The sequence below is a fragment of the Urtica dioica genome, chromosome 5, assembly GCF_054948205.1.
Source record: "Urtica dioica subsp. dioica isolate 48M chromosome 5, U.dioica_male_clone48M_v1_H2, whole genome shotgun sequence".
Lineage (NCBI taxonomy): Eukaryota > Viridiplantae > Streptophyta > Magnoliopsida > Rosales > Urticaceae > Urtica > Urtica dioica.
In genome coordinates this window covers 12,611,664-12,634,187 of record NC_142760.1, presented here as the reverse complement: position 1 = coordinate 12,634,187, position 22,524 = coordinate 12,611,664, and the positions used below count along the sequence as shown (strand labels likewise).

The window sequence follows — 22,524 nt, the reverse complement described above, 5'->3', positions numbered from 1 at the left end:
GGCCTCCGAAAAAAAGAATTCGCAAAAAAAGAGGGATGCAACACGAGGACTTCCCAGGAGGTCACCCATCCTAGTACTACTCTCGCCCAAGCACGCTTAACTTCGGAGTTCTGATGGGATCCGGTGCATTAGTGCTGGTATGATCGCATCCGCAAGCATTAGCGCGCATTATCTATATAAGAATCAAAGCCGCGACTCCCAATAGCCATAACTACGTCTTCGGTGCACCAAAAATCACATAAAAGATATGAATTCCTAATAACTTTTCGCGATCTTCGCGTTGGGACGGTTTCGGAAGAGTGATCGGCGAAATTCCGACAAGGTGAAGGGTAAAATCGTAAATTTCGCCCTCGGTCCGGAATTTCGACTTTCACCGGTGAATTGTAAGCGTAAACGGGCATTTGAACAAGACTCGGAGCGATTTTTGGTGAAATTCCATCGTTTCGGCCTCCGAAAAAAAGAATTCGCAAAAAAAGAGGGATGCAACACGAGGACTTCCCAGGAGGTCACCCATCCTAGTACTACTCTCGCCCAAGCACGCTTAACTTCGGAGTTCTGATGGGATCCGGTGCATTAGTGCTGGTATGATCGCATCCGCAAGCATTAGCGCGCATTATCTATATAAGAATCAACGCCGCGACTCCCAAAAGCCATAACTTCGTCTTCGGTGCACCAAAAATCACATAAAATATATGAATTCCTAATAACTTTTCGCGATCTTCGCGTTGGGACGGTTTCGGAAGAGTGACCGGCGAAATTCTGACAAGGTGAACGGGGGAAGGGTAAAATCGTAAATTTCGCCCTCGGTCCGGAATTTCGACTTTAACCGGTGAATTGTAAGCGTAAACGGGCATTTGAACAAGACTCGGAGCGATTTTTGGTGAAATTCCATCGTTTCGGCCTCCGAAAAAAAGAATTCGCAAAAAAAGAGGGATGCAACACGAGGACTTCCCAGGAGGTCACTCATCCTAGTACTACTCTCGCCCAAGCACGCTTAACTTCGGAGTTCTGATGGGATCCGGTGCATTAGTGCTGGTATGATCGCATCCGCAAGCATTAGCGCGCATTATCTATATAAGAATCAACGCCGCGACTCCCAAAAGCCATAACTACGTCTTCGGTGCACCAAAAATCACATAAAATATATGAATTCCTAATAACTTTTCGCGATCTTCGCGTTGGGACGGTTTCGGAAGAGTGACCGGCGAAATTCCGACAAGGTGAACGGGGGAAGGGTAAAATCGTAAATTTCGCCCTCGGTCCGGAATTTCGACTTTCACCGGTGAATTGTAAGCGTAAACGGGCATTTGAACAAGACTCGGAGCGATTTTTGGTGAAATTCCATCGTTTCGGCCTCCGAAAAAAAGAATTCGCAAAAAAAGAGGGATGCAACACGAGGACTTCCCAGGAGGTCACCCATCCTAGTACTACTCTCGCCCAAGCACGCTTAACTTCGGAGTTCTGATGGGATCCGGTGCATTAGTGCTGGTATGAACACATCCGCAAGCATTAGCGCGCATTATCTGTATAAGAATCAACGCCGCGACTCCCTAAAGCCATAACTACGTCTTCGGTGCACCAAAAATCACATAAAATATATGAATTCCTAATAACTTTTCGCGATCTTCGCGTTGGGACGGTTTCGGAAGAGTGATCGGCGAAATTCCGACAAGGTGAACGGGGGAAGGGTAAAATCGTAAATTTCGCCCTCGGTCCGGAATTTCGACTTTCACCGGTGAATTGTAAGCGTAAACGGGCATTTGAACAAGACTCGGAGCGATTTTTTGTGAAATTCCATCGTTTCGGCCTCCGAAAAAAAGAATTCGCAAAAAAAGAGGGATGCAACACGAGGACTTCCCAGGAGGTCACCCATCCTAGTACTACTCTCGCACAAGCATGCTTAACTTCGGAGTTCTGATGGGATCCGGTGCATTAGTGCTGGTATGATCGCATCCGCAAGCATTAGCGCGCATTATCTATATAAGAATCAACGCTGCGACTCCCAAAAGCCATAACTACGTCTTCGGTGCACCAAAAATCACATAAAATATATGAATTCCTAATAACTTTTCGCGATCTTCGCGTTGGGACGGTTTCGGAAGAATGATCGGCGAAATTCCGACAAGGTGAACGGGGGAAGGGTAAAATCGTAAATTTCGCCCTCGGTCCGGAATTTCGACTTTCACCGGTGAATTGTAAGCGTAAACGGGCATTTGAACAAGACTCGGAGCGATTTTTGGTGAAATTCCATCGTTTCGGCCTCCGAAAAAAAGAATTCGCAAAAAAAGAGGGATGCAACACGAGGACTTCCCAGGAGGTCACCCATCCTAGTACTACTCTCGCCCAAGCACGCTTAACTTCGGAGTTCTGATGGGATCCGGTGCATTAGTGCTGGTATGATCGCATCCGCAAGCATTAGCGCGCATTATCTATATAAGAATCAACGCCGCGACTCCCAAAAGCCATAACTTCGTCTTCGGTGCACCAAAAATCACATAAAATATATGAATTCCTAATAACTTTTCGCGATCTTCGCGTTGGGACGGTTTCGGAAGAGTGACCGGCGAAATTCCGACAAGGTGAACGGGGGAAGGGTAAAATCGTAAATTTCGCCCTCGGTCCGGAATTTCGACTTTAACCGGTGAATTGTAAGCGTAAACGGGCATTTGAACAAGACTCGGAGCGATTTTTGGTGAAATTCCATCGTTTCGGCCTCCGAAAAAAAGAATTCGCAAAAAAAGAGGGATGCAACACGAGGACTTCCCAGGAGGTCACCCATCCTAGTACTACTCTCGCCCAAGCACGCTTAACTTCGGAGTTCTGATGGGATCCGGTGCATTAGTGCTGGTATGAACACATCCGCAAGCATTAGCGCGCATTATCTGTATAAGAATCAACGCCGCGACTCCCTAAAGCCATAACTACGTCTTCGGTGCACCAAAAATCACATAAAATATATGAATTCCTAATAACTTTTCGCGATCTTCGCGTTGGGACGGTTTCGGAAGAGTGATCGGCGAAATTCCGACAAGGTGAAGGGTAAAATCGTAAATTTCGCCCTCGGTCCGGAATTTCGACTTTCACCGGTGAATTGTAAGCGTAAACGGGCATTTGAACAAGACTCGGAGCGATTTTTGGTGAAATTCCATCGTTTCGGCCTCCGAAAAAAAGAATTCGCAAAAAAAGAGGGATGCAACACGTGGACTTCCCAGGAGGTCACCCATCCTAGTACTACTCTCGCCCAAGCACGCTTAACTTCGGAGTTCTGATGGGATCCGGTGCAATAGTGCTGGTATGATCGCATCTGCAAGCATTAGCGCGCATTATCTATATAAGAATCAACGCCGCGACTCCCAAAAGCCATAACTTCTTCTTCGGTGCACCAAAAATCACATAAAATATATGAATTCCTAATAACTTTTCGCGATCTTCGCGTTGGGACGGTTTCGGAAGAGTGACCTGCGAAATTCCGACAAGGTGAACGGGGGAAGGGTAAAATCGTAAATTTCGCCCTCGGTCCGGAATTTCGACTTTCACCGGTGAATTGTAAGCGTAAACGGGCATTTGAACAAGACTCGGAGCGATTTTTGGTGAAATTCCATCGTTTCGGCCTCCGAAAAAAAGAATTCGCAAAAAAAGAGGGATGCAACACGAGGACTTCCCAGGAGGTCACCCATCCTAGTACTACTCTCGCCCAAGCACGCTTAACTTCGGAGTTCTGATGGGATCCGGTGCATTAGTGCTGGTATGAACACATCCGCAAGCATTAGCGCGCATTATCTATATAAGAATCAACGCCGCGACTCCCTAAAGCCATAACTACGTCTTCGGTGCACCAAAAATCACATAAAATATATGAATTCCTAATAACTTTTCGTGATCTTCGCGTTGGGACGGTTTCGGAAGAGTGATCGGCGAAATTCCGACAAGGTGAACGGGGGAAGGGTAAAATCGTAAATTTCGCCCTCGGTCCGGAATTTCGACTTTCACCGGTGAATTGTAAGCGTAAACGGGCATTTGAACAAGACTCGGAGCGATTTTTGGTGAAATTCCATCGTTTCGGCCTCCGAAAAAAAGAATTCGCAAAAAAAGAGGGATGCAACACGAGGACTTCCCAGGAGGTCACCCATCCTAGTACTACTCTCGCCCAAGCAAGCTTAACTTCGGAGTTCTGATGGGATCCGGTGCATTAGTGCTGGTATGATCGCATCCGCAAGCATTAGCGCGCATTATCTATATAAGAATCAACGCCGCGACTCCCAAAAGCCATAACTACGTCTTCGGTGCACCAAAAATCACATAAAAGATATGAATTCCTAATAACTTTTCGCGATCTTCGCGTTGGGACGGTTTCGGAAGAGTGATCGGCGAAATTCCGACAAGGTGAAGGGTAAAATCGTAAATTTCGCCCTCGGTCCGGAATTTCGACTTTCACCGGTGAATTGTAAGCGTAAACGGGCATTTGAACAAGACTCGGAGCGATTTTTGGTGAAATTCCATCGTTTCGGCCTCCGAAAAAAAGAATTCGCAAAAAAAGAGGGATGCAACACGAGGACTTCCCAGGAGGTCACCCATCCTAGTACTACTCTCGCCCAAGCACGCTTAACTTCGGAGTTCTGATGGGATCCGGTGCATTAGTGCTGGTATGATCGCATCCGCAAGCATTAGCGCGCATTATCTATATAAGAATCAACGCCGTGACTCCCAAAAGCCATAACTTCGTCTTCGGTGCACCAAAAATCACATAAAATATATGAATTCCTAATAACTTTTCGCGATCTTCGCGTTGGGACGGTTTCGGAAGAGTGACCGGCGAAATTCCGACAAGGTGAACGGGGGAAGGGTAAAATCGTAAATTTCGCCCTCGGTCCGGAATTTCGACTTTAACCGGTGAATTGTAAGCGTAAACGGGCATTTGAACAAGACTCGGAGCGATTTTTGGTGAAATTCCATCGTTTCGGCCTCCGAAAAAAAGAATTCGCAAAAAAAGAGGGATGCAACACGAGGACTTCCCAGGAGGTCACTCATCCTAGTACTACTCTCGCCCAAGCACGCTTAACTTCGGAGTTCTGATGGGATCCGGTGCATTAGTGCTGGTATGATCGCATCCGCAAGCATTAGCGCGCATTATCTATATAAGAATCAACGCCGCGACTCCCAAAAGCCATAACTACGTCTTCGGTGCACCAAAAATCACATAAAATATATGAATTCCTAATAACTTTTCGCGATCTTCGCGTTGGGTTGGTTTCGGAAGAGTGACCGGCGAAATTCCGACAAGGTGAACGGGGGAAGGGTAAAATCGTAAATTTCGCCCTCGGTCCGGAATTTCGACTTTCACCGGTGAATTGTAAGCGTAAACGGGCATTTGAACAAGACTCGGAGCGATTTTTGGTGAAATTCCATCGTTTCGGCCTCCGAAAAAAAGAATTCGCAAAAAAACAGGGATGCAACACGAGGACTTCCCAGGAGGTCACCCATCCTAGTACTACTCTCGCCCAAGCACGCTTAACTTCGGAGTTCTGATGGGATCCGGTGCATTAGTGCTGGTATGATCGCATCCGCAAGCATTAGCGCGCATTATCTATATAAGAATCAACGCCGCGACTCCCAAAAGCCATAACTACGTCTTCGGTGCACCAAAAATCACATAAAATATATGAATTCCTAATAACTTTTCGCGATCTTCGCGTTGGGACGGTTTCGGAAGAGTGACCGGCGAAATTCCGACAAGGTGAACGGGGGAAGGGTAAAATCGTAAATTTCGCCCTCGGTCCGGAATTTCGACTTTCACCGGTGAATTGTAAGCGTAAACGGGCATTTGAACAAGACTCGGAGCGATTTTTGGTGAAATTCCATCGTTTCGGCCTCCGAAAAAAAGAATTCGCAAAAAAAGAGGGATGCAACACGAGGACTTCCCAGGAGGTCACCCATCCTAGTACTACTCTCGCCCAAGCACGCTTAACTTCGGAGTTCTGATGGGATCCGGTGCATTAGTGCTGGTATGATCGCATCCGCAAGCATTAGCGCGCATTATCTATATAAGAATCAACGCCGCGACTCCCAAAAGCCATAACTTCGTCTTCGGTGCACCAAAAATCACATAAAATATATGAATTCCTAATAACTTTTCGCGATCTTCGCGTTGGGACGGTTTCGGAAGAGTGACCGGCGAAATTCCGACAAGGTGAACGGGGGAAGGGTAAAATCGTAAATTTCGCCCTCGGTCCGGAATTTCGACTTTAACCGGTGAATTGTAAGCGTAAACGGGCATTTGAACAAGACTCGGAGCGATTTTTGGTGAAATTCCATCGTTTCGGCCTCCGAAAAAAAGAATTCGCAAAAAAAGAGGGATGCAACACGAGGACTTCCCAGGAGGTCACCCATCCTAGTACTACTCTCGCCCAAGCACGCTTAACTTCGGAGTTCTGATGGGATCCGGTGCATTAGTGCTGGTATGAACACATCCGCAAGCATTAGCGCGCATTATCTGTATAAGAATCAACGCCGCGACTCCCTAAAGCCATAACTACGTCTTCGGTGCACCAAAAATCACATAAAATATATGAATTCCTAATAACTTTTCGCGATCTTCGCGTTGGGACGGTTTCGGAAGAGTGATCGGCGAAATTCCGACAAGGTGAAGGGTAAAATCGTAAATTTCGCCCTCGGTCCGGAATTTCGACTTTCACCGGTGAATTGTAAGCGTAAACGGGCATTTGAACAAGACTCGGAGCGATTTTTGGTGAAATTCCATCGTTTCGGCCTCCGAAAAAAAGAATTCGCAAAAAAAGAGGGATGCAACACGAGGACTTCCCAGGAGGTCACCCATCCTAGTACTACTCTCGCCCAAGCACGCTTAACTTCGGAGTTCTGATGGGATCCGGTGCAATAGTGCTGGTATGATCGCATCCGCAAGCATTAGCGCGCATTATCTATATAAGAATCAACGCCGCGACTCCCAAAAGCCATAACTTCTTCTTCGGTGCACCAAAAATCACATAAAATATATGAATTCCTAATAACTTTTCGCGATCTTCGCGTTGGGACGGTTTCGGAAGAGTGACCTGCGAAATTCCGACAAGGTGAACGGGGGAAGGGTAAAATCGTAAATTTCGCCCTCGGTCCGGAATTTCGACTTTCACCGGTGAATTGTAAGCGTAAACGGGCATTTGAACAAGACTCGGAGCGATTTTTGGTGAAATTCCATCGTTTCGGCCTCCGAAAAAAAGAATTCGCAAAAAAAGAGGGATGCAACACGAGGACTTCCCAGGAGGTCACCCATCCTAGTACTACTCTCGCCCAAGCACGCTTAACTTCGGAGTTCTGATGGGATCCGGTGCATTAGTGCTGGTATGAACACATCCGCAAGCATTAGCGCGCATTATCTATATAAGAATCAACGCCGCGACTCCCTAAAGCCATAACTACGTCTTCGGTGCACCAAAAATCACATAAAATATATGAATTCCTAATAACTTTTCGTGATCTTCGCGTTGGGACGGTTTCGGAAGAGTGATCGGCGAAATTCCGACAAGGTGAACGGGGGAAGGGTAAAATCGTAAATTTCGCCCTCGGTCCGGAATTTCGACTTTCACCGGTGAATTGTAAGCGTAAACGGGCATTTGAACAAGACTCGGAGCGATTTTTGGTGAAATTCCATCGTTTCGGCCTCCGAAAAAAAGAATTCGCAAAAAAAGAGGGATGCAACACGAGGACTTCCCAGGAGGTCACCCATCCTAGTACTACTCTCGCCCAAGCAAGCTTAACTTCGGAGTTCTGATGGGATCCGGTGCATTAGTGCTGGTATGATCGCATCCGCAAGCATTAGCGCGCATTATCTATATAAGAATCAACGCCGCGACTCCCAAAAGCCATAACTACGTCTTCGGTGCACCAAAAATCACATAAAAGATATGAATTCCTAATAACTTTTCGCGATCTTCGCGTTGGGACGGTTTCGGAAGAGTGATCGGCGAAATTCCGACAAGGTGAAGGGTAAAATCGTAAATTTCGCCCTCGGTCCGGAATTTCGACTTTCACCGGTGAATTGTAAGCGTAAACGGGCATTTGAACAAGACTCGGAGCGATTTTTGGTGAAATTCCATCGTTTCGGCCTCCGAAAAAAAGAATTCGCAAAAAAAGAGGGATGCAACACGAGGACTTCCCAGGAGGTCACCCATCCTAGTACTACTCTCGCCCAAGCACGCTTAACTTCGGAGTTCTGATGGGATCCGGTGCATTAGTGCTGGTATGATCGCATCCGCAAGCATTAGCGCGCATTATCTATATAAGAATCAACGCCGTGACTCCCAAAAGCCATAACTTCGTCTTCGGTGCACCAAAAATCACATAAAATATATGAATTCCTAATAACTTTTCGCGATCTTCGCGTTGGGACGGTTTCGGAAGAGTGACCGGCGAAATTCCGACAAGGTGAACGGGGGAAGGGTAAAATCGTAAATTTCGCCCTCGGTCCGGAATTTCGACTTTAACCGGTGAATTGTAAGCGTAAACGGGCATTTGAACAAGACTCGGAGCGATTTTTGGTGAAATTCCATCGTTTCGGCCTCCGAAAAAAAGAATTCGCAAAAAAAGAGGGATGCAACACGAGGACTTCCCAGGAGGTCACTCATCCTAGTACTACTCTCGCCCAAGCACGCTTAACTTCGGAGTTCTGATGGGATCCGGTGCATTAGTGCTGGTATGATCGCATCCGCAAGCATTAGCGCGCATTATCTATATAAGAATCAACGCCGCGACTCCCAAAAGCCATAACTACGTCTTCGGTGCACCAAAAATCACATAAAATATATGAATTCCTAATAACTTTTCGCGATCTTCGCGTTGGGACGGTTTCGGAAGAGTGACCGGCGAAATTCCGACAAGGTGAACGGGGGAAGGGTAAAATCGTAAATTTCGCCCTCGGTCCGGAATTTCGACTTTCACCGGTGAATTGTAAGCGTAAACGGGCATTTGAACAAGACTCGGAGCGATTTTTGGTGAAATTCCATCGTTTCGGCCTCCGAAAAAAAGAATTCGCAAAAAAACAGGGATGCAACACGAGGACTTCCCAGGAGGTCACCCATCCTAGTACTACTCTCGCCCAAGCACGCTTAACTTCGGAGTTCTGATGGGATCCGGTGCATTAGTGCTGGTATGATCGCATCCGCAAGCATTAGCGCGCATTATCTATATAAGAATCAACGCCGCGACTCCCAAAAGCCATAACTACGTCTTCGGTGCACCAAAAATCACATAAAATATATGAATTCCTAATAACTTTTCGCGATCTTCGCGTTGGGACGGTTTCGGAAGAGTGACCGGCGAAATTCCGACAAGGTGAACGGGGGAAGGGTAAAATCGTAAATTTCGCCCTCGGTCCGGAATTTCGACTTTCACCGGTGAATTGTAAGCGTAAACGGGCATTTGAACAAGACTCGGAGCGATTTTTGGTGAAATTCCATCGTTTCGGCCTCCGAAAAAAAGAATTCGCAAAAAAAGAGGGATGCAACACGAGGACTTCCCAGGAGGTCACCCATCCTAGTACTACTCTCGCCCAAGCACGCTTAACTTCGGAGTTCTGATGGGATCCGGTGCATTAGTGCTGGTATGATCGCATCCGCAAGCATTAGCGCGCATTATCTATATAAGAATCAACGCCGCGACTCCCAAAAGCCATAACTTCGTCTTCGGTGCACCAAAAATCACATAAAATATATGAATTCCTAATAACTTTTCGCGATCTTCGTGTTGGGACGGTTTCGGAAGAGTGACCGGCGAAATTCCGACAAGGTGAACGGGGGAAGGGTAAAATCATAAATTTCGCCCTCGGTCCGGAATTTCGACTTTCACCGGTGAATTGTAAGCGTAAACGGGCATTTGAACAAGACTCGGAGCGATTTTTGGTGAAATTCCATCGTTTCGGCCTCCGAAAAAAAGAATTCGCAAAAAAAGAGGGATGCAACACGAGGACTTCCCAGGAGGTCACTCATCCTAGTACTACTCTCGCCCAAGCACGCTTAACTTCGGAGTTCTGATGGGATCCGGTGCATTAGTGCTGGTATGATCGCATCCGCAAGCATTAGCGCGCATTATCTATATAAGAATCAACGCCGCGACTCCTAAAAGCCATAACTACGTCTTCGGTGCACCAAAAATCACATAAAATATATGAATTCCTAATAACTTTTCGCGATCTTCGCGTTGGGACGGTTTCGGAAGAGTGACCGGCGAAATTCCGACAAGGTGAACGGGGGAAGGGTAAAATCGTAAATTTCGCCCTCGGTCCGGAATTTCGACTTTCACCGGTGAATTGTAAGCGTAAACGGGCATTTGAACAAGACTCGGAGCGATTTTTGGTGAAATTCCATCGTTTCGGCCTCCGAAAAAAAGAATTCGCAAAAAAAGAGGGATGCAACACGAGGACTTCCCAGGAGGTCACCCATCCTAGTACTACTCTCGCCCAAGCACGCTTAAATTCGGAGTTCTGATGGGATCCGGTGCATTAGTGCTGGTATGATCGCATCCGCAAGCATTAGCGCGCATTATCTATATAAGAATCAACGCCGCGACTCCCAAAAGCCATAACTTCGTCTTCGGTGCACCAAAAATCACATAAAATATATGAATTCCTAATAACTTTTCGCGATCTTCGCGTTGGGATGGTTTCGGAAGAGTGACCGGCGAAATTCCGACAAGGTGAACGGGGGAAGGGTAAAATCGTAAATTTCGCCCTCGGTCCGGAATTTCGACTTTCACCGGTGAATTGTAAGCGTAAACGGGCATTTGAACAAGACTCGGAGCGATTTTTGGTGAAATTCCATCGTTTCGGCCTCCGAAAAAAAGAATTCGCAAAAAAAGAGGGATGCAACACGAGGACTTCCCAGGAGGTCACCTATCCTAGTACTACTCTCGCCCAAGCACGCTTAACTTCGGAGTTCTGATGGGATCCGGTGCATTAGTGCTGGTATGATCGCATCCGCAAGCATTAGCGCGCATTATCTATATAAGAATCAACGCCGCGACTCCCAAAAGCCATAACTTCGTCTTCGGTGCACCAAAAATCACATAAAATATATGAATTCCTAATAACTTTTCGCAATCTTCGCGTTGGGACGGTTTCGGAAGAGTGACCGGCGAAATTCCGACAAGGTGAACGGGGGAAGGGTAAAATCGTAAATTTCGCCCTCGGTCCGGAATTTCGACTTTCACCGGTGAATTGTAAGCGTAAACGGGCATTTGAACAAGACTCGGAGCGATTTTTTGTGAAATTCCATCGTTTCGGCCTCCGAAAAAAAGAATTCGCAAAAAAAGAGGGATGCAGCACGAGGACTTCCCATGAGGTCACCCATCCTAGTACTACTCTCTCCCAAGCACGCTTAACTTCGGAGTTCTGATGGGATCCGGTGCATTAGTGCTGGTATGATCGCATCCGCAAGCATTAGCGCGCATTATCTATATAAGAGTCAACGCCGCGACTCCTAAAAGCCATAACTACGTCTTCGGTGCACCAAAAATCACATAAAATATATGAATGCCTAATAACTTTTCGCGATCTTCGCGTTGGGACGGTTTCGGAAGAGTGACCGGCGAAATTCCGACAAGGTGAACGGGGGAAGGGTAAAATCATAAATTTCGCCCGCGGTCCGGAATTTCGACTTTCACCGGTGAATTGTAAGCGTAAACGGGCATTTGAACAAGACTCGGAGCGATTTTTGGTGAAATTCCATCGTTTCGGCCTCCGAAAAAAAGAATTCGCAAAAAAAGAGGGATGCAACACGAGGACTTCCCAGGAGGTCACCCATCCTAGTACTACTCTCGCCCAAGCACGCTTTACTTCGGAGTTCTGATGGGATCCGGTGCATTAGTGCTGGTATGATCGCATCCGCAAGCATTAGCGCGCATTATCTATATAAGAATCAACGCCGCGACTCCCAAAAGCCATAACTTCGTCTTCGGTGCACCAAAAATCACATAAAATATATGAATTCCTAATAACTTTTCGCGATCTTCGCGTTGGGACGGTTTCGGAAGAGTGACCGGCGAAATTCCGACAAGGTGAACGGGGGAAGGGTAAAATCGTAAATTTCGCCCTCGGTCCGGAATTTCGACTTTCACCGGTGAATTGTAAGCGTAAACGGGCATTTGAACAAGACTCGGAGCGATTTTTGGTGAAATTCCATCGTTTCGGCCTCCGAAAAAAAGAATTCGCAAAAAAAGAGGGATGCAACACGAGGACTTCCCAGGAGGTCACCCATCCTAGTACTACTCTCGCCCAAGCACGCTTAACTTCGGAGTTCTGATGGGATCTGGTGCATTAGTGCTGGTATGATCGCATCCGCAAGCATTAGCGCGCATTGTCTATATAGGAATCAACGCCGCGACTCCCAAAAGCCATAACTTCGTCTTCGGTGCACCAAAAATCACATAAAATATATGAATTCCTAATAACTTTTCGCGATCTTCGCGTTGGGATGGTTTCGGAAGAGTGACCGGCGAAATTCCGACAAGGTGAACGGGGGAAGGGTAAAATCGTAAATTTCCCCCTCGGTCCGGAATTTCGACTTTCACCGGTGAATTGTAAGCGTAAACGGGCATTTGAACAAGACTCGGAGCGATTTTTGGTGAAATTCCATCGTTTCGGCCTCCGAAAAAAAGAATTCGCAAAAAAAGAGGGATGCAACACGAGGACTTCCCAGGGGGTCACCCATCCTAGTACTACTCTCGCCCAAGCACGCTTAACTTCGGAGTTCTGATGGGATCCGGTGCATTAGTGCTGGTATGATCGCATCCGCAAGCATTAGCGCGCATTATCTATATAAGAATCAACGCCGCGACTCCCAAAAGCCATAACTTCGTCTTCGGTGCACCAAAAATCACATAAAATATATGAATTCCTAATAACTTTTCGCGATCTTCGCGTTGGGACGGTTTCGGAAGAGTGACCGGCGAAATTCCGACAAGGTGAACGGGGGAAGGGTAAAATCGTAAATTTCGCCCTCGGTCCGGAATTTCGACTTTCACCGGTGAATTGTAAGCGTAAACGGGCATTTGAACAAGACTCGGAGCGATTTTTGGTGAAATTCCATCGTTTCGTCCTCCGAAAAAAAGAATTCGCAAAAAAAGAGGGATGCAACACGAGGATTTCCCAGGAGGTCACCCATCCTAGTACTACTCTCGCCCAAGCACGCTTAACTTCGGAGTTCTGATGGTATCCGGTGCATTAGTGCTGGTATGATCGCATCCGCAAGCATTAGCGCGCATTATCTATATAAGAATCAACGCCGCGACTCCCAAAAGCCATAACTTCGTCTTCGGTGCACCAAAAATCACATAAAATATATGAATTCCTAATAACTTTTCGCGATCTTCGCGTTGGGACGGTTTCGGAAGAGTGATCGGCGAAATTCCGACAAGGTGAACGGGGGAAGGGTAAAATCGTAAATTCCCCCTCGGTCCGGAATTTCGACTTTCACCGGTGAATTGTAAGCGTAAACGGGCATTTGAACAAGACTCGGAGCGATTTTTGGTGAAATTCCATCGTTTCGGCCTCCGAAAAAAAGAATTCGCAAAAAAAGATTGATGCAACACGAGGACTTCCCAGGAGGTCACCCATCCTAGTACTACTCTCGCCCAAGCACGCTTAACTTCGGAGTTCTGATGGGATCCGGTGCATTAGTGCTGGTATGATCGCATCCGCAAGCATTAGCGCGCATTATCTATATAAGAATCAACGCCGCGACTCCCAAAAGCCATAACTTCGTCTTCGGTGCACCAAAAATCACATAAAATATATGAATTCCTAATAACTTTTCGCGATCTTCGCGTTGGGATGGTTTCGGAAGAGTGACCGGCGAAATTCCGACAAGGTGAACGGGGGAAGGGTAAAATCGTAAACTTCGCCCTCGGTCCGGAATTTCGACTTTCACCGGTGAATTTTAAGCGTAAACGGGCATTTGAACAAGACTCGGAGCGATTTTTTGTGAAATTCCATCGTTTCGGCCTCCGAAAAAAATAATTCGCAAAAAAAGAGGGATGCAACACGAGGACTTCCCATGAGGTCACCCATCCTAGTACTACTCTCGCCCAAGCACGCTTAACTTCGGAGTTCTGATGGGATCCGGTGCATTAGTGCTGGTATGATCGCATCCGCAAGCATTAGCGCGCATTATCTATATAAGAATCAAAGCCGCGACTCCCAAAAGCCATAACTACGTCTTCGGTGCACCAAAAATCACATAAAATATATGAATTCCTAATAACTTTTCGCGATCTTCGCGTTGGGACGGTTTCGGAAGAGTGACCGGCGAAATTCCGACAAGGTGAACGGGGGAAGGGTAAAATCGTAAACTTCGCCCTCGGTCCGGAATTTCGACTTTCACCGGTGAATTGTAAGCGTAAACGGGCATTTGAACAAGACTCGGAGCGATTTTTTGTGAAATTCCATCGTTTCGGCCTCCGAAAAAAAGAATTCGCAAAAAAAGAGGGATGCAACACGAGGACTTCCCATGAGGTCACCCATCCTAGTACTACTCTCGCCCAAGCACGCTTAACTTCGGAGTTCTGATGGGATCCGGTGCATTAGTGCTGGTATGATCGCAGCCGCAAGCATTAGCGCGCATTATCTATATAAGAATCAAAGCCGCGACTCCCAAAAGCCATAACTACGTCTTCGGTGCACCAAAAATCACATAAAATATATGAATTCCTAATAACTTTTCGCGATCTTCGCGTTGGGACTGTTTCGGAAGAGTGATCGGCGAAATTCCGACAAGGTGAACGGGGGAAGGGTAAAATCGTAAATTTCGCCCTCGGTCCGAAATTTCGACTTTCACCGGTGAATTGTAAGCGTAAACGGGCATTTGAACAAGACTCGGAGCGATTTTTGGTGAAATTCCATCGTTTCGGCCTCCGAAAAAAAGAATTCGCAAAAAAAGAGGGATGCAACACGAGGACTTCCCAGGAGGTCACCCATCCTAGTACTACTCTCGCCCAAGCATGCTTAACTTCGGAGTTCTGATGGTATCCGGTGCATTAGTGCTGGTATGATCGCATCCGAAAGCATTAGCGCGCATTATCTATATAAGAATCAACGCCGCGACTCCCAAAAGCCATAACTTCGTCTTCGGTGCACCAAAAATCACATAAAATATATGAATTCCTAATAACTTTTCGCGATCTTCGCGTTGGGACGGTTTCGGAAGAGTGACCGGCGAAATTCCGACAAGGTGAACGGGGGAAGGGTAAAATCGTAAATTTCCCCCTCGGTCCGGAATTTCGACTTTCACCGGTGAATTGTAAGCGTAAACGGGCATTTGAACAAGACTCGGAGCGATTTTTGGTGAAATTCCATCGTTTCGGCCTCCGAAAAAAAGAATTCGCAAAAAAAGAGGGATGCAACACGAGGACTTCCCAGGAGGTCACCCATCCTAGTACTACTCTCGCCCAAGCACGCTTAACTTCGGAGTTCTGATGGGATCCGGTGCATTAGTGCTGGTATGATAGCATCCGCAAGCATTAGCGCGCATTATCTATATAAGAATCAACGCCGCGACTCCCAAAAGCCATAACTTCGTCTTCGGTGCACCAAAAATCACATAAAATATATGAATTCCTAATAACTTTTCGCGATCTTTGCGTTGGGACGGTTTCGGAAGAGTGACCGGCGAAATTCCGACATGGTGAACGGGGGAAGGGTAAAATCGTAAATTTCGCCCTCGGTCCGGAATTTCGACTTTCACCGGTGAATTGTAAGCGTAAACGGGCATTTGAACAAGACTCGGAGCGATTTTTGGTGAAATTCCATCGTTTCGGCCTCCGAAAAAAAGAATTCGCAAAAAAAGAGTGATGCAACACGAGGACTTCCCATGAGGTCACCCATCCTAGTACTACTCTCGCCCAAGCACGCTTAACTTCGGAGTTCTGATGGGATCCGGTGCATTAGTGCTGGTATGATCGCATCCGCAAGCATTAGCGCGCATTATCTATATAAGAATCAACGCCGCGACTCCCAAAAGCCATAACTTCGTCTTCGGTGCACCAAAAATCACATAAAATATATGAATTCCTAATAACTTTTCGCGATCTTCGCGTTGGGACGGTTTCGGAAGAGTGACCGGCGAAATTCCGACAAGGTGAACGGGGGAAGGGTAAAATCGTAAATTTCGCCCTCGGTCCGGAATTTCGACTTTCACCGGTGAATTGTAAGCGTAAACGGGCATTTGAACAAGACTCGGAGCGATTTTTGGTGAAATTCCATCGTTTCGGCCTCCGAAAAAAAGAATTCGCAAAAAAAGAGGGATGCAACACGAGGACTTCCCAGGAGGTCACCCATCCTAGTACTACTCTCGCCCAAGCACGCTTAACTTCGGAGTTCTGATGGGATCCGGTGCATTAGTGCTGGTATGATAGCATCCGCAAGCATTAGCGCGCATTATCTATATAAGAATCAACGCCGCGACTCCCAAAAGCCATAACTTCGTCTTCGGTGCACCAAAAATCACATAAAATATATGAATTCCTAATAACTTTTCGCGATCTTCGCGTTGGGACGGTTTCGGAAGAGTGATCGGCGAAATTCCGACAAGGTGAACGGGGGAAGGGTAAAATCGTAAATTTCCCCCTCGGTCCGGAATTTCGACTTTCACCGGTGAATTGTAAGCGTAAACGGGCATTTGAACAAGACTCGGAGCGATTTTTGGTGAAATTCCATCGTTTCGGCCTCCGAAAAAAAGAATTCGCAAAAAAAGAGGGATGCAACACGAGGACTTCCCATGAGGTCACCCATCCTAGTACTACTCTCGCCCAAGCACGCTTAACTTCGGAGTTCTGATGGGATCCGGTGCATTAGTGCTGGTATGATCGCATCCGCAAGCATTAGCGCGCATTATCTATATAAGAATCAACGCCGCGACTCCCAAAAGCCATAACTTCGTCTTCGGTGCACCAAAAATCACATAAAATATATGAATTCCTAATAACTTTTCGCGATCTTCGCGTTGGGACGGTTTCGGAAGAGTGACCGGCGAAATTCCGACAAGGTGAACGGGGGAAGGGTAAAATCGTAAATTTCGCCCTCGGTCCGGAATTTCGACTTTCACCGGTGAATTGTAAGCGTAAACGGGCATTTGAACAAGACTCGGAGCGATTTTTGGTGAAATTCCATCGTTTCGGCCTCCGAAAAAAAGAATTCGCAAAAAAAGAGGGATGCAACACGAGGACTTCCCAGGAGGTCACCTATCCTAGTACTACTCTCGCCCAAGCACGCTTAACTTCGGAGTTCTGATGGGATCCGGTGCATTAGTGCTGGTATGATCGCATCCGCAAGCATTAGCGCGCATTATCTATATAAGAATCAACGCCGCGACTCCCAAAAGCCATAACTTCGTCTTCGGTGCACCAAAAATCACATAAAATATATGAATTCCTAATAACTTTTCGCAATCTTCGCGTTGGGACGGTTTCGGAAGAGTGACCGGCGAAATTCCGACAAGGTGAACGGGGGAAGGGTAAAATCGTAAATTTCGCCCTCGGTCCGGAATTTCGACTTTCACCGGTGAATTGTAAGCGTAAACGGGCATTTGAACAAGACTCGGAGCGATTTTTTGTGAAATTCCATCGTTTCGGCCTCCGAAAAAAAGAATTCGCAAAAAAAGAGGGATGCAACACGAGGACTTCCCATGAGGTCACCCATCCTAGTACTACTCTCGCCCAAGCACGCTTAACTTCGGAGTTCTGATGGGATCCGGTGCATTAGTGCTGGTATGATCGCATCCGCAAGCATTAGCGCGCATTATCTATATAAGAATCAACGCCGCGACTCCCAAAAGCCATAACTTCGTCTTCGGTGCACCAAAAATCACATAAAATATATGAATTCCTAATAACTTTTCGCGATCTTCGCGTTGGGACGGTTTCGGAAGAGTGACCGGCGAAATTCCGACAAGGTGAACGGGGGAAGGGTAAAATCGTAAATTTCGCCCTCGGTCCGGAATTTCGACTTTCACCGGTGAATTGTAAGCGTAAACGGGCATTTGAACAAGACTCGGAGCGATTTTTGGTGAAATTCCATCGTTTGGGCCTCCGAAAAAAAGAATTCGTAAAAAAAGAGTGATGCAACACGAGGACTTCCCAGGAGGTCACCCATCCTAGTACTACTCTCGCCCAAGCACGCTTAACTTCGGAGTTCTGATGGTATCCGGTGCATTAGTGCTGGTATGATCGCATCCGCAAGCATTAGCGCGCATTATCTATATAAGAATCAACGCCGCGACTCCCAAAAGCCATAACTTCGTCTTCGGTGCACCAAAAATCACATAAAATATATGAATTCCTAATAACTTTTCGCGATCTTCGCGTTGGGACGGTTTCGGAAGAGTGATCGGCGAAATTCCGACAAGGTGAACGGGGGAAGGGTAAAATCGTAAATTTCCCCCTCGGTACGGAATTTCGACTTTCACCGGTGAATTGTAAGCGTAAACGGGCATTTGAACAAGACTCGGAGCGATTTTTGGTGAAATTCCATCGTTTCGGCCTCCGAAAAAAAGAATTCGCAAAAAAAGAGGGATGCAACACGAGGACTTCCCAGGAGGTCACCCATCCTAGTACTACTCTCGCCCAAGCACGCTTAACTTCGGAGTTCTGATGGGATCCGGTGCATTAGTGCTGGTATGATCGCATCCGCAAGCATTAGCGCGCATTATCTATATAAGAATCAACGCCGCGAATCCCAAAAGCCATAACTTCGTCTTCGGTGCACCAAAAATCACATAAAATATATGAATTCCTAATAACTTTTCGCGATCTTCGCGTTGGGACGGTTTCGGAAGAGTGACCGGCGAAATTCCGACAAGGTGAACGGGGGAAGGGTAAAATCGTAAATTTCCCCCTCGGTCCGGAATTTCGACTTTCACCGGTGAATTGTAAGCGTAAACGGGAATTTGAACAAGACTCGGAGCGATTTTTTGTGAAATTCCATCGTTTCGGCCTTCGAAAAAAAGAATTCGCAAAAAAAGAGGGATGCAACACGAGGACTTCCCATGAGGTCACCCATCCTTGTACTACTCTAGCCCAAGCACGCTTCACTTCGGATTTCTGATGGGATCCGGTGCATTAGTGCTGGTATGATCGCATCCGCAAGCATTAGCGCGCATTATCTATATAAGAATCAACGCCGCGACTCACAAAAGCCATAACTACGTCTTCGGTGCACCAAAAATCACATAAAATATATGAATTCCTAATAACTTTTCGCGATCTTCGCGTTGGGACGGTTTCGGAAGAGTGATCGGCGAAATTCCGACAAGGTGAACGGGGGAAGGGTAAAATCGTAAATTTCGCCCTCGGTACGGAATTTCGACTTTCACCGGTGAATTGTAAGCGTAAACGGGCATTTGAACAAGACTCGGAGCGATTTTTGGTGAAATTCCATCGTTTCGGCCTCCGAAAAAAAGAATTCGCAAAAAAAGAGGGATGCAACACGAGGACTTCCCAGGAGGTCACCCATCCTAGTACTACTCTCGGCCAAGCACGCTTAACTTCGGAGTTCTGATGGGATCCGGTGCATTAGTGCTGGTATGATCGCATCCGCAAGCATTAGCGCGCATTATCTATATAAGAATCAACGCCGCGACTCCCAAAAGCCATAACTTCGTCTTCGGTGCACCAAAAATCACATAAAATATATGAATTCCTAATAACTTTTCGCGATCTTCGCGTTGGGATGGTTTCGGAAGAGTGACCGGCGAAATTCCGACAAGGTGAACGGGGGAAGGGTAAAATCGTAAACTTCGCCCTCGGTCCGGAATTTTGACTTTCACCGGTGAATTGTAAGCGTAAACGGGCATTTGAACAAGACTCGGAGCGATTTTTTGTGAAATTCCATCGTTTCGGCCTTCGAAAAAAAGAATTCGCAAAAAAAGAGGGATGCAACACGAGGACTTCCCATGAGGTCACCCATCCTAGTACTACTCTCGCCCAAGCACGCTTAACTTCGGAGTTCTGATGGGATCCGGTGCATTAGTGCTGGTATGATCGCATCCGCAAGCATTAGCGCGCATTATCTATATAAGAATCAACGCCGCGACTCCCAAAAGCCATAACTTCGTCTTCGGTGCACCAAAAATCACATAAAATATATGAATTCCTAATAACTTTTCGCGATCTTCGCGTTGGGACGGTTTCGGAAGAGTGATCGGCGAAATTCCGACAAGGTGAACGGGGGAAGGGTAAAATCGTAAATTTCGCCCTCGGTCCGGAATTTCGACTTTCACCGGTGAATTGTAAGCGTAAACGGGCATTTGAACAAGACTCGGAGCGATTTTTGGTGAAATTCCATCGTTTCGGCCTCCGAAAAAAAGAATTCGCAAAAAAAGAGGGATGCAACACGAGGACTTCCCATGAGGTCACCCATCCTAGTACTACTCTCGCCCAAGCACGCTTAACTTCGGAGTTCTGATGGGATCCGGTGCATTAGTGCTGGTATGATCGCATCCGCAAGCATTAGCGCGCATTATCTATATAAGAATCAACGCCGCGACTCCCAAAAGCCATAACTTCGTCTTCGGTGCACCAAAAATCACATAAAATATATGAATTCCTAATAACTTTTCGCGATCTTCGCGTTGGGACGGTTTCAGAAGAGTGATCGGCGAAATTCCGACAAGGTGAACGGGGGAAGGGTAAAATCGTAAATTTCGCCCTCGGTCCGGAATTTCGACTTTCACCGGTGAATTGTAAGCGTAAACGGGCATTTGAACAAGACTCGGAGCGATTTTTGGTGAAATTCCATCGTTTCGGCCTCCGAAAAAAAGAATTCGCAAAAAAAGAGGGATGCAACACGAGGACTTCCCAGGAGGTCACCCATCCTAGTACTACTCTAGCCCAAGCACGCTTCACTTCGGATTTCTGATGGGATCCGGTGCATTAGTGCTGGTATGATCGCATCCGCAAGCATTAGCGCGCATTATCTATATAAGAATCAACGCCGCGACTCCCAAAAGCCATAACTACGTCTTCGGTGCACCATAAATCACATAAAATATATGAATTCCTAATAACTTTTCGCGATCTTCGCGTTGGGACGGTTTCGGAAGAGTGATCGGCGAAATTCCGACAAGGTGAACGGGGGAAGGGTAAAATCGTAAATTTCGCCCTCGGTCCGGAATTTCGACTTTCACCGGTGAATTGTAAGCGTAAACGGGCATTTGAACAAGACTCGGAGCGATTTTTGGTGAAATTCCATCGTTTCGGCCTCCGAAAAAAAGAATTCGCAAAAAAAGAGGGATGCAACACGAGGACTTCCCAGGAGGTCACCCATCCTAGTACTACTCTCGCCCAAGCACGCTTAACTTCGGAGTTCTGATGGGATCCGGTGCATTAGTGCTGGTATGATCGCATCCGCAAGCATTAGCGCGCATTATCTATATAAGAATCAACGCCGCGACTCCCAAAAGCCATAACTTCGTCTTCGGTGCACCAAAAATCACAAAAAAATATGAATTCCTAATAACTTTTCGCGATCTTCGCGTTGGGATGGTTTCGGAAGAGTGACCGGCGAAATTCCGACAAGGTGAACGGGGGAAGGGTAAAATCGTAAACTTCGCCCTCGGTCCGGAATTTCGACTTTCACCGGTGAATTGTAAGCGTAAACGGGCATTTGAACAAGACTCGGAGCGATTTTTTGTGAAATTCCATCGTTTCGGCCTCCGAAAAAAAGAATTCGCAAAAAAAGAGGGATGCAACACGAGGACTTCCCATGAGGTCACCCATCCTAGTACTACTCTCGCCCAAGCACGCTTAACTTCGGAGTTCTGATGGGATCCGGTGCATTAGTGCTGGTATGATCGCATCCGCAAGCATTAGCGCGCATTATCTAAATAAGAATCAAAGCCGCGACTCCCAAAAGCCATAACTACGTCTTCGGTGCACCAAAAATCACATAAAATATATGAATTCCTAATAACTTTTCGCGATCTTCGCGTTGGGACGGTTTCGGAAGAGTGATCGGCGAAATTCCGACAAGGTGAACGGGGGAAGGGTAAAATCGTAAATTTCGCCCTCGGTCCGGAATTTCGACTTTCACCGGTGAATTGTAAGCGTAAACGGGCATTTGAACAAGACTCGGAGCGATTTTTGGTGAAATTCCATCGTTTCGGCCTCCGAAAAAAAGAATTCGCAAAAAAAGAGGGATGCAACACGAGGACTTCCCAGGAGGTCACCCATCCTAGTACTACTCTCGCCCAAGCACGCTTAACTTCGGAGTTCTGATGGGATCCGGTGCATTAGTGCTGGTATGATAGCATCCGCAAGCATTAGCGCGCATTATCTATATAAGAATCAACGCCGCGACTCCCAAAAGCCATAACTTCGTCTTCGGTGCACCAAAAATCACATAAAATATATGAATTCCTAATAACTTTTCGCGATCTTCGCGTTGGGACGGTTTCGGAAGAGTGACCGGCGAAATTCCGACAAGGTGAACGGGGGAAGGGTAAAATCGTAAATTTCGCCCTCGGTCCGGAA

At 46.8% G+C, this 22,524-nt stretch overlaps 49 non-coding genes and 1 pseudogene across 49 annotated transcripts; all 50 read right to left on the bottom strand.

Annotated features, from left to right (window-relative positions):
* Positions 1 to 32: 32 nt before the first annotated feature.
* LOC149397299 (5S ribosomal RNA) lies at positions 33 to 151 on the bottom strand. Its single transcript, XR_016297418.1, has one exon. It is a non-coding gene; the product is annotated as a 5S ribosomal RNA (ribosomal RNA).
* Positions 152 to 477: 326 nt separating this feature from the next.
* LOC149397298 (5S ribosomal RNA) lies at positions 478 to 596 on the bottom strand. Its single transcript, XR_016297417.1, has one exon. It is a non-coding gene; the product is annotated as a 5S ribosomal RNA (ribosomal RNA).
* A 334-nt stretch (positions 597 to 930) lies between these two features.
* Positions 931 to 1,049, bottom strand: LOC149397297 (5S ribosomal RNA). Its single transcript, XR_016298476.1, has one exon. It is a non-coding gene; the product is annotated as a 5S ribosomal RNA (ribosomal RNA).
* Positions 1,050 to 1,383: 334 nt separating this feature from the next.
* LOC149397296 (5S ribosomal RNA) lies at positions 1,384 to 1,502 on the bottom strand. Its single transcript, XR_016298452.1, has one exon. It is a non-coding gene; the product is annotated as a 5S ribosomal RNA (ribosomal RNA).
* A 334-nt stretch (positions 1,503 to 1,836) lies between these two features.
* LOC149397295 (5S ribosomal RNA) lies at positions 1,837 to 1,955 on the bottom strand. The gene has a single exon (XR_016298920.1). It is a non-coding gene; the product is annotated as a 5S ribosomal RNA (ribosomal RNA).
* A 334-nt stretch (positions 1,956 to 2,289) lies between these two features.
* Positions 2,290 to 2,408, bottom strand: LOC149397294 (5S ribosomal RNA). The gene has a single exon (XR_016297416.1). It is a non-coding gene; the product is annotated as a 5S ribosomal RNA (ribosomal RNA).
* Positions 2,409 to 2,742: 334 nt separating this feature from the next.
* On the bottom strand, positions 2,743 to 2,861 carry LOC149397293 (5S ribosomal RNA). The gene has a single exon (XR_016298451.1). It is a non-coding gene; the product is annotated as a 5S ribosomal RNA (ribosomal RNA).
* Positions 2,862 to 3,187: 326 nt separating this feature from the next.
* LOC149397292 (5S ribosomal RNA) lies at positions 3,188 to 3,306 on the bottom strand. Its single transcript, XR_016298171.1, has one exon. It is a non-coding gene; the product is annotated as a 5S ribosomal RNA (ribosomal RNA).
* Positions 3,307 to 3,640: 334 nt separating this feature from the next.
* LOC149397291 (5S ribosomal RNA) lies at positions 3,641 to 3,759 on the bottom strand. The gene has a single exon (XR_016298450.1). It is a non-coding gene; the product is annotated as a 5S ribosomal RNA (ribosomal RNA).
* A 334-nt stretch (positions 3,760 to 4,093) lies between these two features.
* On the bottom strand, positions 4,094 to 4,212 carry LOC149397290 (5S ribosomal RNA). The gene has a single exon (XR_016298274.1). It is a non-coding gene; the product is annotated as a 5S ribosomal RNA (ribosomal RNA).
* A 326-nt stretch (positions 4,213 to 4,538) lies between these two features.
* On the bottom strand, positions 4,539 to 4,657 carry LOC149397289 (5S ribosomal RNA). The gene has a single exon (XR_016297414.1). It is a non-coding gene; the product is annotated as a 5S ribosomal RNA (ribosomal RNA).
* A 334-nt stretch (positions 4,658 to 4,991) lies between these two features.
* Positions 4,992 to 5,110, bottom strand: LOC149397288 (5S ribosomal RNA). Its single transcript, XR_016298475.1, has one exon. It is a non-coding gene; the product is annotated as a 5S ribosomal RNA (ribosomal RNA).
* Positions 5,111 to 5,444: 334 nt separating this feature from the next.
* Positions 5,445 to 5,563, bottom strand: LOC149397287 (5S ribosomal RNA). Its single transcript, XR_016297413.1, has one exon. It is a non-coding gene; the product is annotated as a 5S ribosomal RNA (ribosomal RNA).
* A 334-nt stretch (positions 5,564 to 5,897) lies between these two features.
* Positions 5,898 to 6,016, bottom strand: LOC149397286 (5S ribosomal RNA). Its single transcript, XR_016297412.1, has one exon. It is a non-coding gene; the product is annotated as a 5S ribosomal RNA (ribosomal RNA).
* Positions 6,017 to 6,350: 334 nt separating this feature from the next.
* On the bottom strand, positions 6,351 to 6,469 carry LOC149397285 (5S ribosomal RNA). Its single transcript, XR_016298449.1, has one exon. It is a non-coding gene; the product is annotated as a 5S ribosomal RNA (ribosomal RNA).
* A 326-nt stretch (positions 6,470 to 6,795) lies between these two features.
* On the bottom strand, positions 6,796 to 6,914 carry LOC149397284 (5S ribosomal RNA). Its single transcript, XR_016297700.1, has one exon. It is a non-coding gene; the product is annotated as a 5S ribosomal RNA (ribosomal RNA).
* Positions 6,915 to 7,248: 334 nt separating this feature from the next.
* Positions 7,249 to 7,367, bottom strand: LOC149397283 (5S ribosomal RNA). Its single transcript, XR_016298448.1, has one exon. It is a non-coding gene; the product is annotated as a 5S ribosomal RNA (ribosomal RNA).
* Positions 7,368 to 7,701: 334 nt separating this feature from the next.
* Positions 7,702 to 7,820, bottom strand: LOC149397282 (5S ribosomal RNA). The gene has a single exon (XR_016298273.1). It is a non-coding gene; the product is annotated as a 5S ribosomal RNA (ribosomal RNA).
* A 326-nt stretch (positions 7,821 to 8,146) lies between these two features.
* Positions 8,147 to 8,265, bottom strand: LOC149397281 (5S ribosomal RNA). Its single transcript, XR_016297411.1, has one exon. It is a non-coding gene; the product is annotated as a 5S ribosomal RNA (ribosomal RNA).
* A 334-nt stretch (positions 8,266 to 8,599) lies between these two features.
* LOC149397280 (5S ribosomal RNA) lies at positions 8,600 to 8,718 on the bottom strand. The gene has a single exon (XR_016298473.1). It is a non-coding gene; the product is annotated as a 5S ribosomal RNA (ribosomal RNA).
* Positions 8,719 to 9,052: 334 nt separating this feature from the next.
* LOC149397279 (5S ribosomal RNA) lies at positions 9,053 to 9,171 on the bottom strand. Its single transcript, XR_016297410.1, has one exon. It is a non-coding gene; the product is annotated as a 5S ribosomal RNA (ribosomal RNA).
* Positions 9,172 to 9,505: 334 nt separating this feature from the next.
* On the bottom strand, positions 9,506 to 9,624 carry LOC149397278 (5S ribosomal RNA). Its single transcript, XR_016297409.1, has one exon. It is a non-coding gene; the product is annotated as a 5S ribosomal RNA (ribosomal RNA).
* A 334-nt stretch (positions 9,625 to 9,958) lies between these two features.
* On the bottom strand, positions 9,959 to 10,077 carry LOC149397277 (5S ribosomal RNA). Its single transcript, XR_016298472.1, has one exon. It is a non-coding gene; the product is annotated as a 5S ribosomal RNA (ribosomal RNA).
* Positions 10,078 to 10,411: 334 nt separating this feature from the next.
* LOC149397276 (5S ribosomal RNA) lies at positions 10,412 to 10,530 on the bottom strand. Its single transcript, XR_016298429.1, has one exon. It is a non-coding gene; the product is annotated as a 5S ribosomal RNA (ribosomal RNA).
* A 334-nt stretch (positions 10,531 to 10,864) lies between these two features.
* LOC149397275 (5S ribosomal RNA) lies at positions 10,865 to 10,983 on the bottom strand. The gene has a single exon (XR_016298360.1). It is a non-coding gene; the product is annotated as a 5S ribosomal RNA (ribosomal RNA).
* Positions 10,984 to 11,317: 334 nt separating this feature from the next.
* Positions 11,318 to 11,436, bottom strand: LOC149397274 (5S ribosomal RNA). The gene has a single exon (XR_016298981.1). It is a non-coding gene; the product is annotated as a 5S ribosomal RNA (ribosomal RNA).
* A 334-nt stretch (positions 11,437 to 11,770) lies between these two features.
* Positions 11,771 to 11,889, bottom strand: LOC149397273 (5S ribosomal RNA). The gene has a single exon (XR_016297834.1). It is a non-coding gene; the product is annotated as a 5S ribosomal RNA (ribosomal RNA).
* A 334-nt stretch (positions 11,890 to 12,223) lies between these two features.
* On the bottom strand, positions 12,224 to 12,342 carry LOC149397272 (5S ribosomal RNA). Its single transcript, XR_016298243.1, has one exon. It is a non-coding gene; the product is annotated as a 5S ribosomal RNA (ribosomal RNA).
* A 334-nt stretch (positions 12,343 to 12,676) lies between these two features.
* On the bottom strand, positions 12,677 to 12,795 carry LOC149397271 (5S ribosomal RNA). Its single transcript, XR_016297456.1, has one exon. It is a non-coding gene; the product is annotated as a 5S ribosomal RNA (ribosomal RNA).
* Positions 12,796 to 13,129: 334 nt separating this feature from the next.
* LOC149397270 (5S ribosomal RNA) lies at positions 13,130 to 13,248 on the bottom strand. Its single transcript, XR_016298573.1, has one exon. It is a non-coding gene; the product is annotated as a 5S ribosomal RNA (ribosomal RNA).
* Positions 13,249 to 13,581: 333 nt separating this feature from the next.
* Positions 13,582 to 13,700, bottom strand: LOC149397269 (5S ribosomal RNA). Its single transcript, XR_016298284.1, has one exon. It is a non-coding gene; the product is annotated as a 5S ribosomal RNA (ribosomal RNA).
* Positions 13,701 to 14,034: 334 nt separating this feature from the next.
* LOC149397268 (5S ribosomal RNA) lies at positions 14,035 to 14,153 on the bottom strand. Its single transcript, XR_016297480.1, has one exon. It is a non-coding gene; the product is annotated as a 5S ribosomal RNA (ribosomal RNA).
* Positions 14,154 to 14,487: 334 nt separating this feature from the next.
* On the bottom strand, positions 14,488 to 14,606 carry LOC149397267 (5S ribosomal RNA). The gene has a single exon (XR_016298245.1). It is a non-coding gene; the product is annotated as a 5S ribosomal RNA (ribosomal RNA).
* Positions 14,607 to 14,940: 334 nt separating this feature from the next.
* LOC149397266 (5S ribosomal RNA) lies at positions 14,941 to 15,059 on the bottom strand. The gene has a single exon (XR_016298994.1). It is a non-coding gene; the product is annotated as a 5S ribosomal RNA (ribosomal RNA).
* A 334-nt stretch (positions 15,060 to 15,393) lies between these two features.
* On the bottom strand, positions 15,394 to 15,512 carry LOC149397265 (5S ribosomal RNA). The gene has a single exon (XR_016298259.1). It is a non-coding gene; the product is annotated as a 5S ribosomal RNA (ribosomal RNA).
* Positions 15,513 to 15,846: 334 nt separating this feature from the next.
* LOC149397264 (5S ribosomal RNA) lies at positions 15,847 to 15,965 on the bottom strand. The gene has a single exon (XR_016298170.1). It is a non-coding gene; the product is annotated as a 5S ribosomal RNA (ribosomal RNA).
* Positions 15,966 to 16,299: 334 nt separating this feature from the next.
* Positions 16,300 to 16,418, bottom strand: LOC149397263 (5S ribosomal RNA). Its single transcript, XR_016298258.1, has one exon. It is a non-coding gene; the product is annotated as a 5S ribosomal RNA (ribosomal RNA).
* Positions 16,419 to 16,752: 334 nt separating this feature from the next.
* Positions 16,753 to 16,871, bottom strand: LOC149397262 (5S ribosomal RNA). Its single transcript, XR_016297479.1, has one exon. It is a non-coding gene; the product is annotated as a 5S ribosomal RNA (ribosomal RNA).
* A 334-nt stretch (positions 16,872 to 17,205) lies between these two features.
* Positions 17,206 to 17,324, bottom strand: LOC149397261 (5S ribosomal RNA). Its single transcript, XR_016298359.1, has one exon. It is a non-coding gene; the product is annotated as a 5S ribosomal RNA (ribosomal RNA).
* A 334-nt stretch (positions 17,325 to 17,658) lies between these two features.
* LOC149397260 (5S ribosomal RNA) lies at positions 17,659 to 17,777 on the bottom strand. The gene has a single exon (XR_016297478.1). It is a non-coding gene; the product is annotated as a 5S ribosomal RNA (ribosomal RNA).
* A 334-nt stretch (positions 17,778 to 18,111) lies between these two features.
* On the bottom strand, positions 18,112 to 18,230 carry LOC149397259 (5S ribosomal RNA). The gene has a single exon (XR_016298988.1). It is a non-coding gene; the product is annotated as a 5S ribosomal RNA (ribosomal RNA).
* Positions 18,231 to 18,564: 334 nt separating this feature from the next.
* LOC149397258 (5S ribosomal RNA) lies at positions 18,565 to 18,683 on the bottom strand. The gene has a single exon (XR_016297408.1). It is a non-coding gene; the product is annotated as a 5S ribosomal RNA (ribosomal RNA).
* A 334-nt stretch (positions 18,684 to 19,017) lies between these two features.
* Positions 19,018 to 19,136, bottom strand: LOC149397257 (5S ribosomal RNA; annotated as a pseudogene).
* Positions 19,137 to 19,470: 334 nt separating this feature from the next.
* LOC149397256 (5S ribosomal RNA) lies at positions 19,471 to 19,589 on the bottom strand. Its single transcript, XR_016298365.1, has one exon. It is a non-coding gene; the product is annotated as a 5S ribosomal RNA (ribosomal RNA).
* A 334-nt stretch (positions 19,590 to 19,923) lies between these two features.
* LOC149397255 (5S ribosomal RNA) lies at positions 19,924 to 20,042 on the bottom strand. Its single transcript, XR_016297477.1, has one exon. It is a non-coding gene; the product is annotated as a 5S ribosomal RNA (ribosomal RNA).
* A 334-nt stretch (positions 20,043 to 20,376) lies between these two features.
* On the bottom strand, positions 20,377 to 20,495 carry LOC149397254 (5S ribosomal RNA). The gene has a single exon (XR_016297475.1). It is a non-coding gene; the product is annotated as a 5S ribosomal RNA (ribosomal RNA).
* A 334-nt stretch (positions 20,496 to 20,829) lies between these two features.
* Positions 20,830 to 20,948, bottom strand: LOC149397253 (5S ribosomal RNA). Its single transcript, XR_016299034.1, has one exon. It is a non-coding gene; the product is annotated as a 5S ribosomal RNA (ribosomal RNA).
* Positions 20,949 to 21,282: 334 nt separating this feature from the next.
* On the bottom strand, positions 21,283 to 21,401 carry LOC149397252 (5S ribosomal RNA). Its single transcript, XR_016297407.1, has one exon. It is a non-coding gene; the product is annotated as a 5S ribosomal RNA (ribosomal RNA).
* Positions 21,402 to 21,734: 333 nt separating this feature from the next.
* On the bottom strand, positions 21,735 to 21,853 carry LOC149397251 (5S ribosomal RNA). The gene has a single exon (XR_016297474.1). It is a non-coding gene; the product is annotated as a 5S ribosomal RNA (ribosomal RNA).
* Positions 21,854 to 22,187: 334 nt separating this feature from the next.
* On the bottom strand, positions 22,188 to 22,306 carry LOC149397250 (5S ribosomal RNA). Its single transcript, XR_016298257.1, has one exon. It is a non-coding gene; the product is annotated as a 5S ribosomal RNA (ribosomal RNA).
* Positions 22,307 to 22,524: the final 218 nt, after the last annotated feature.